The following is a 9,045-nucleotide window of genomic DNA, read 5'->3' as shown; positions in this document are numbered from 1 at the left end:
TTGCAGATTCTTGTTGTTTTTTCCCTTGGGAAACCCTTTATTGACATTTCCATAATTTCCCTTAGTTTTCATAACAATATTGTTACCTTTCTTGTCAGCCCACCTCTTTCCCAGAATTTCCCCTTTCTGCTTACTTTGTTGATAACATATCCTAGCTTTTTGTATAACTTCATCCATTGTTTTTGGATTATCAAATTCAATTATTTCTCTCATCACCAAGGGTAAAGTGCTAACAAAACATTGCACCTTAGCTTTTTCCTCTCATATGTAGGGTACATAACGGAGTAAGGAGGTAAATCAGGTGATAAACTCAACCATTGTTTGCTGTCCAAGTGACAGGTTATGAAATTCCCTTGCTTTCTCATCATAAAATCGTTCAGTCAAGTATCTTTCCTTGAAATTTTTTGAATTTTTTCCTAGGATATTTTTTTTCATTTACTCGTATGATCTCGACTTCCTCCCACCACAAAGTGGCCTTCCCTTGCAATTGGAAAATGGCCAGCCACACTTTGTGGTTGTGATCATATTCATATAATTGGAAATATTTATTCATGTTAATCAACTAGGCTTCAGCTTCTTCCTCTAGTTCTCCATCAAAGAGTGGTGGTTTTTTTTTATTTTGAAATTCCCCTTGTAGTTCTATCCTTTGCCTTTTTGTTGTTAGGTGTTCAAAGGCATTATCCAACTTTTCTTCTCAATTTTCTTCCCCTCATTCTCGGTCCATGTGGTAGCCCTATTCTTCTGATACTTGTATCCGTTTTGGGCTGGGGTTTTGCTAGCACTAGTTTTGCCTATCAAATAGGCTTTTCATGATTTTCTCCTGTTCCATAGTTAATCTTGCGTTGTCCTCCCACAAGTGGGCCATCTCATTCTTTAATTCCTTAACTGTCTCCAATATCGAAAGATTGGTGTTGCGGACCTCCTCTCCTAACTACATCCATATGTCAGGATTATTTTCAGGGAATGTTGTAGGTCCTAGGCCAGCCACATTCCTGTGTGGATTGTTTTCCATTATCCTCATAATATTCTGCAGTCTTGATTCCTGTTCTTGTCAAATTGGTGGGTTAACAACAGGTAAAATAATAGAAGAACAACAACTTCAATAACAAAGAAAAACATTAGCTGATTATCCTCACTTACTGTATTTGCTAAAGGCCACAGTTTGGTAGCTTAGCTTTGATACCACTTATCATATCTCCCTATTAATACATATGGTAAAAACATTTACAACAAAAAAATAAATTAAATGTATAACAACATCAACGACACAACTGTTATATCTAATTCATTACCATTTATAATATAGGTAAAATTGTGTAAATACGACATGACACTGCTAATAAAAATTTTGGGATATCGTTTGGGTTATGTGTCATTGATGTTGTATAATTATTCCCCATGCGTTGGGATTCCCTTCCATGAATTTTTCTGCTGGACCCAAGGCACATCAAACTCTATGATTTTTTTTAAACTTATAAACTTATGGTTTATTGCATTGTTTTTTTCGTTAATCTGGTTGCGGTATTGAATGCCTACTCCATTCCCTAGTACGTGGTGCAGGCAAGTCTGTCCTATCACAACTGCCACCTCGAGGCCCTCGTCACATCGACGGTGGATAGACTGATGGGCGATCCTACAGCTGAAACTATTATGAAGACTTACACCTTCCTTTGTGCTAAAACGATGTCTCATTTTTGGTTGCTCCCTTGGCTCCTGCTCCAGTTCCTGCTCCCATTCGCGGGCTCGCTCAGTTTATCATTCCAGAGTTATGTTGCAGATGGAGGTTTCTTAGAGTACTAGTTCACGGTCTTCCTTTCGGAGAATGTGTCCCGAGTGAGTTGGCAACAGGTTGAATTCGTTGTACTGCTATATTTTTTTACAGTTGGTTGAGTTCTTTTGGGTTATGGAAACTCTGAATCTAACCTTGTTTGCGGTGTGTTAAATGTAGGAAATCTTGGCTACAGGACCAAGGACTGTAGCTACTGCCAAATGGCATCCGTGGCTACCTTGAACAGAGACATCATCCGAGGGTTTTCACTGGGTATGAAGGTCTTCAACCTGGTGTGCATTCAGCATGGGTGCTGAAGCTAGAGCTTCAATTTTATATCGAGAATGGTTAATCATTTTCTCTATTGTAAGTTAATTGTTTTTCTGGCGAATGCCTACAAGGGTTTAAGAAATGCATGAATGCACTTCTGTTGTATATCCGAGAGTCCTCAACTTTCTGGTTATGGTCCAGAGCCATGGTCGTTGACATATTTATCATGTTAAGATTATTTTTGAGGAGGGTTTTACCCCTTTGGTAAAGAATTGTTGAGCCATTATGGCCGACTTCTTGGAGTTACAAGCCATGTAAGGTTGTTCTTATGTGCTAAGTCTAGGTTCCGAATGACACATGAATCTGAGATTCTATTTTGAATATATAAATCTTTGTCATTCTACAATTGTTCATGAATGTCATTTTCTTTGTTTTTGTATAGTTTAGAATGGTTGGACTCATAATTGTTGTGTTGCCATGAATCCGGGTTAGCTTATTTTCCTTTGTCTTTTCAGTTACTATGCTCTCTATTAATTCTGATTTAGAAACTACTCTGTTCTTTATAAAGTATTAGCTGGCTCTTATCATTCACCATATTCGGAGATTGGCTCCTTTGGTGTAGGCAGTATGGGGTTTTGTACCCAGGTTGGGGTTTTTAGAGAAGGCTTCAGCCAGATTTATGGGGTTTATATGTAGGGTTATGTAATTTACTTGATGAACCCTGCTATGTCGACCCTGCACTTCTCGGCTCTCCGACGTTAGACCGGGGTCGACTGACTCATGGTTTTGGTTCTTACTCAATTGAACGTAAGCATATCCTTGATAATCTTCATCTAAAATCTTTGATTGTAATTATGTTCTATTACATGGCCAATATAGAAATGGTTCTCTGGCTCTCAGCCACGACAGTTCTGTTATTTCCTATTTTTAAAAGGAAATCTGTTCGCGCTTCTAAAAAGATCTGTGCAATTTGGTCATGCAACTAGAATGTTTCAAATTCATGAATAATTTTAGATGAAAAATGTTCTAGTTTATAGATATTTTCCAGATTGATTCTATAGTTAGAAAGTTCCAATTCATGAATCATTTTCATATACAAATTTGTTATACAACTAGAATGTTTTTAATTGATAGATTTTATCCAGAAAATAGCTATTACTGTAAAAGGGCCATTAATATAGACGGTTACCAGTTAAAATTCGATTCTATTGTTTGCTTTCTCATTAGTTAATGAGTAAAGTAGTAACTCTATTGTGAGCATGCCCAGTACCACCTCATACTCTACGTACCTTTAAATAATGTACATACACAATAATATGCACATCTAAATCTTTTGTTTTATGCTTCAGAATGTCTTTCCAGAAAATTTCACATACCTAAAATGTTGTACTTTGTGAAGCACTCCAAAGGCCGGGATCTCCTCTGTTTTCTCGCTGCTAGTCAACCACTCGTCTTGAAATTTGTCTTTTGGGACCAGAATCTCCGCCCTAGCTTACTCGCATGACCACAGTCCTCAGCAAGTTGCTCACACTCAGTGCATGGCTATAAATGGTCATTACCAGACTTAGCCATTTCCCTTTTTCCTGCCTATCATTAAGGCGCAGTTTTTCCTCGCCCCCTCCTTTTCTTTGGAAGTTTTTTCTAGTTAGGTGAGGTAGTTAGGGTTTTTATTTCCAGCAACTGTCTTTCTAACTTCCTTTCCTAGAAGTTACCAGCTCTACTGATATTTAAATCATTTCTCATTTTTCAATAATTAAAAATATTATTCAATTCAATTCAAACAAAAAATAACACTAAATATTCGATAATTCTTACTGCGGTAAATAAAATATTTACAGTTTCCTCGGAACATTACAAAAAATAAAGAAAATTAAATGTAATTGTACTAAGAGTGTTCGAAGCATATTAAAAATAACAGTTTAATTTATACAAAGTTATAATTTTGACCTTAAAAAAATTAATAATAACAAATTAAAAATCTATAATAAAAAAAATAAAAAACTAATAATTTAAAACTATTTCCTTAAAATAATTATTCTAAATTAAAAAATAATTTAAAAATATGAAACGATAAAATTTCGGCCAATGTCTCTTTCATATCATACCGAAATTGGATGTTTTTCCCTAAATTACGTTAAACCACGCCTTTGTTCCTAGAATTTAGTTATAATTTTCACTTTCAATAGAAATGATCACTTTTTTAAAATAAATTTTGAACAATTTTCCAACTTGTATTTATAATTGAACGAATTTTTTTATTTTATTTTAGTTTTATTTATATAGAAACAAATCGAAATGTCGCATAAACAATGCCAACTTATAATTTTTTCTTATTTAAAAGATCACATTAAAGGATCCCATGTCATAAATATAGATGCACTGCATTTTGGTGGTATAAACCTAAAAAATTAGGATTAGCTGGTTATACTTACTCCTAGGTGACAAACGTAAAAAACTAACATATGTTAGCGGTATACAAAACGTTGATGAGATGTGTAACCATGGGAAGACATGAGGCCTAATTGTATAATGCTAATGAGGTTGATGATATGATGATGTCAATGATATAAAATAATATGGACATAGATTTAAAGTGATGATATTTTTATATGATTGATATTTATATGCTGTAATATGGTGTTCTTTTCTTCTTTTCTTGGTAAGGGAAGAGATTTGATAATCATTACAAGTGTCCGTTTATCTCAATTACAATTATAATAGAATGAATGATGAGGCATAATTTATGATGCTTTTTATTCTCTAAAAGAAGTTCGTATTGAGGGTTTAATGATCAAAACAAATGATGGTAATGTATGAAATTAGTTTTTTTTTATTTTGATTATAACATATAAATGTTGCAAATTTATTTAATTTGTTTATTAATTTACATTTAGTGAAGTTTGATAGGTTATCTTAATGATCCTTTTCACATGTATCTTATTATTTTTTCTATTTATAATAGCTTTTAAAGGTTTGTTTTAATTAAATTGTATATAAATATACAATTTAAAGTTTCTTTTTAATCGTAAAATATCACTATAGGTGCATTTAGTTTGAAATTATTTTTGCTTTATAAATCTAAGTACAATTAGAATTAGATTGTTTTTCTTGATTTATAGATAGTGAAGCTCACAGGCTAACATATATTAGCGGTGTAAACAAATTTGAATGATTATGAATAATGATGGGAAGATTATTAGGCCTAATTTCATAATACCAATTAACTCATGTTTGATGTGGATGATATGAAATCATACTACTATAAATTTTATGACAGTTAAATTTTCATAACGAAAAACTAAATTTTATTATTGACATCAAATAATAATACAATATAAATATAAGAAACTATGTTTCGAGATAGCTAATTTATCTTGGACATAAAGTTTCTTGGTTGACTAAATATCTCAACCACATACCAATCTAGAAAGCTAACTACTTGGAGAGAATCTCTCAACCAACTAACCTTCAACAAACTCCTAACTAATATGAACAGACTCATTCTAGAATTGATGAGCACATCAAAGACAAGTAGGAATTATATTTTCCAACTCACCCCCTTAATGACTATTTGTCTTAATCTCAATCGACAAAGTATAGTTGTGGTCCTCATGTTTACAAACATGATCAAAATGAATACGTTGATGTCCATATAAAGGAACAACCTTATATCAGAATGCATGGGTACTAACCGATGTAATCCCTAGTTAACTAGGACGTCTTTCGTGTACATGGTTCAATCAACCAATATATCTGCATACCTATACATATACCTATAAGTCCTTGTCCATCGTTATCAACCTGCATTTTCTTGGATTACCTATAAGAATGCACTGGGTTTTATCGGCTTACCCTAAACCATGCCCAAGATTTTGTCAACTAACCCTAAACCATGCCCATGGTTTTGTTGACTGACCCTAAACCATGTTACAGGAATCCCTTTCAACTTCACTCTCACAAATCGTTTTTGCCTTACCACAAACCTGCACTACACTCTCACAAGCCATTTTTGGTTTACCATAAACTTGGACATACAAAGTGGTTTTAATATTACAATGAATTTTATGAGGGTACACATGCCTTACAAGACTTACAACACAACTTCAGGTACATAATATTACAAACATTTCAAGAAGTATTGTAAAACACCATAGACTTGTTTAAAGTTAATATGTCTGACTCATAATACAACATGCTCATGAGTCTTTTTCACAAACTCACACAAACTCACATAAACTTTCACTTATTTGTCCATCATCCTTTAATCTTTGAAGATGCTAATCTTTGATGCTGCCATCTTCACTATTATGTATTCAATATATCCTGCACTCAATAATTCTTACCAATTTTCCTATTGTTAGAAACACCCATTCGAACAAAAACTCAAACTCATTACAATAATTGGCTAGACTAGTACCACTATGTTCTTTCAACCATAATTACATCAATGATATAACAGTTTCTAAAAACTTCAAACGATGAAAAAATAATTCTATTTTACATGACATCATTCCGGTCATAATCCTCGACGCCTTACATTCCTTCTCTTGGATTTGTGTAATTAAATACACCAACTTTATCGTAATCACTTTCCATGGATATGTTTCCATAGCATTTGTTAATTTAAACCAAAAAAAAAACATCTGGTTGTGTGATTTATGAGGTGAATTATAGGATTATTACCCTTCCAAATAAATGAATTTAGCAATGCCATTAAACGAGTCTTCGAAACTCATATATCTCACCTTTGACATATGGTTTTCGAATTTCCTTTGAACAATACGATGGTCTTCTTTGGACTGTGAGGATGATAAATTCGTGCGTATGCCCTCTTACACGTGAGGTCGGGCTCGCACATTCACACGTAGAAAACTAATTTGATGGAGAAAATTCAATTTGTCTGACAGCTTCAGGCTCTACAAGCTTACACACCAGTCTTACAGCTCAGCTCTGCAATCGTAGCTCGAATCTGAGAAGCCACACCATAGTAATCTTTAGCTGAATGTGCTAGAAAGCTGAATTTTCTCGATTTTGTCGCCCCAAGGAAATCCAGATTCAATTTTCTGCCATCGTCTGGTACCTTAAGTGGACAAAAAAAACAAACATGTGAAAAACATATGTTCTATAAAGAAAACTACATAACCACATAATCGCACACACTCTCTATTTCTTTCATCACTTCCATAAGGCAGGGCTTTGGTAACATGTTAAATTTTCATAAGTCATATAAAATTCTATTATTTAGATCAAATAATAATACAATATAAATACAAGAAACTATGTTTTAAGATATTTAATTTATCTTAGATATACAATCTCTTGGTTGAGTGAATATCTCAACTATATAACAATCTAGAAAGCTAACTAGTTGGAGAGAATCTCTAGACCTCAAAAAAACCCCAACTAATATGAAGAGACTCATTCTAGAGTTTATGAGCACAACAAAGACAAGTATGAATTATATTTTCCAGGTATGAGATGATATATTAATTATTTTGTATATAATCACTAAGCATATGTTGTCATAAGGTGTCAATGTTTTTGTTAATGTAGGCAATTTGATAATGATTACTAGTGTTTTTATTTGCTCCAAAGAGTATTCCATTGGATTTTTTATAGAATTGATGGTGAAGCATAAGTTATGATGTTCTTGATTGTCTAAAAGAAGTCTATATTGACAATTTAATGGTAAGAAGAATAGAAGGTAACTTATGAAATTGTAAATTTGATATGGATTTCATTTGGATTGGATCATTATATTGTTTGTCATCCACATTGAAGTTTTCAAAGTGGAAACATTGGAGGAATTAGCTGAAAGAACCATTTTAATAGAGGGATTCAATTCGGAAACTTGGGGTTTGAAACCTTCAGAAAGCAGTTTGAAGAATTAAACAAAATTTTTTGTCATCAAATGATACCTTTTGGCATATAACAAATTCCATATAAGGAAAAACCTTCTTTCAGTATTCTACACAAGAATCACCTCAATAAGAGTTAATATGCAAAATTTATGCCACTCGGAAGCTGACCTTCTTGTTTTTACCACCATAATTCATGAGGATGAAATATGAACATGTTGTAGCAGCTACAACCACACTCCAAAATTTTTCCAATGCTTTGATATTGGAGCCTTCCTTTCTATTGACACAAGCTTACCTTTGACAACCGTCAAGTATTCATGATTTGATTGAGACATTTCCTTTTCATTTGTGCTTTTATTTGCTTGTTTTCACACTTAGTTGATCTTTCTAAGTCACAATCTAACATCCTAACTTGGTCTTATAGCAGTTATGGGCTTGCCTCTAGAAACTGCGCAATTCAATGATTGGAATTGCGTAATCCAGACTGCTAATTTTTCCTTAAGCTAAGAAATTCCGCAATCATGGAAGGGAGGAAAGCATTGAGCCTAGAAACTGTGCAATCCATCACTAAGCTTAGAAACAATGTAGTGCAATGAGCCAGAAAGTTACTAGTTCCTTAGAATTGTGCAATCTTTCCTAGCAACATGCATGGCATGTTTCCAGAAAAACTAAAAAAGAAGAAAACAAAAATGTGAAAAAGGAATCCCTAGAGATTAGGGATTCATAATTAGTTTACCGAATGTGGCATTGACCCTATTTTTAGAAATTTCCACCAAGTGTCGCTTTTTCGTTGATTTTAGGCATGCACATCATAAACCCTAATTCGATTAAATCTATTTAATAGATGCCTCTAGAGCTCATTTTTACATTCAATATTGGAGCTCTAACATGCCCAAGGAGATCAAGGAACCTTCGGTGGATTTGTCCTCACATTTTCGGGTGAATTTTTCTTTTGTCATATTTTTCCTCTTTTTGTCATTTCGCTTCTATGAGTGGTGTTTTGATTCTTTATCTTCATGATTGTTTGTGTTTTAACTTGTATTAACTTATACAAGTGTTGTTTCATTTTGTCATTTTCCTTTCATAAGTTTCGCATTGATTTTATTGTTTTTTCACATCGACGATTGTTGTTGCGGTGACTCTCCT

This window comes from Pinus tabuliformis, chromosome 8, assembly GCF_031772625.1.
Source record: "Pinus tabuliformis cultivar Carrire ecotype Pingquan chromosome 8, CPIR1, whole genome shotgun sequence".
NCBI classification, from domain to species: Eukaryota; Viridiplantae; Streptophyta; class Pinopsida; order Pinales; family Pinaceae; genus Pinus; species Pinus tabuliformis.
The sequence above is the reverse complement of the archived record's forward strand: the minus strand, read 5'-3'. Positions refer to the sequence as shown.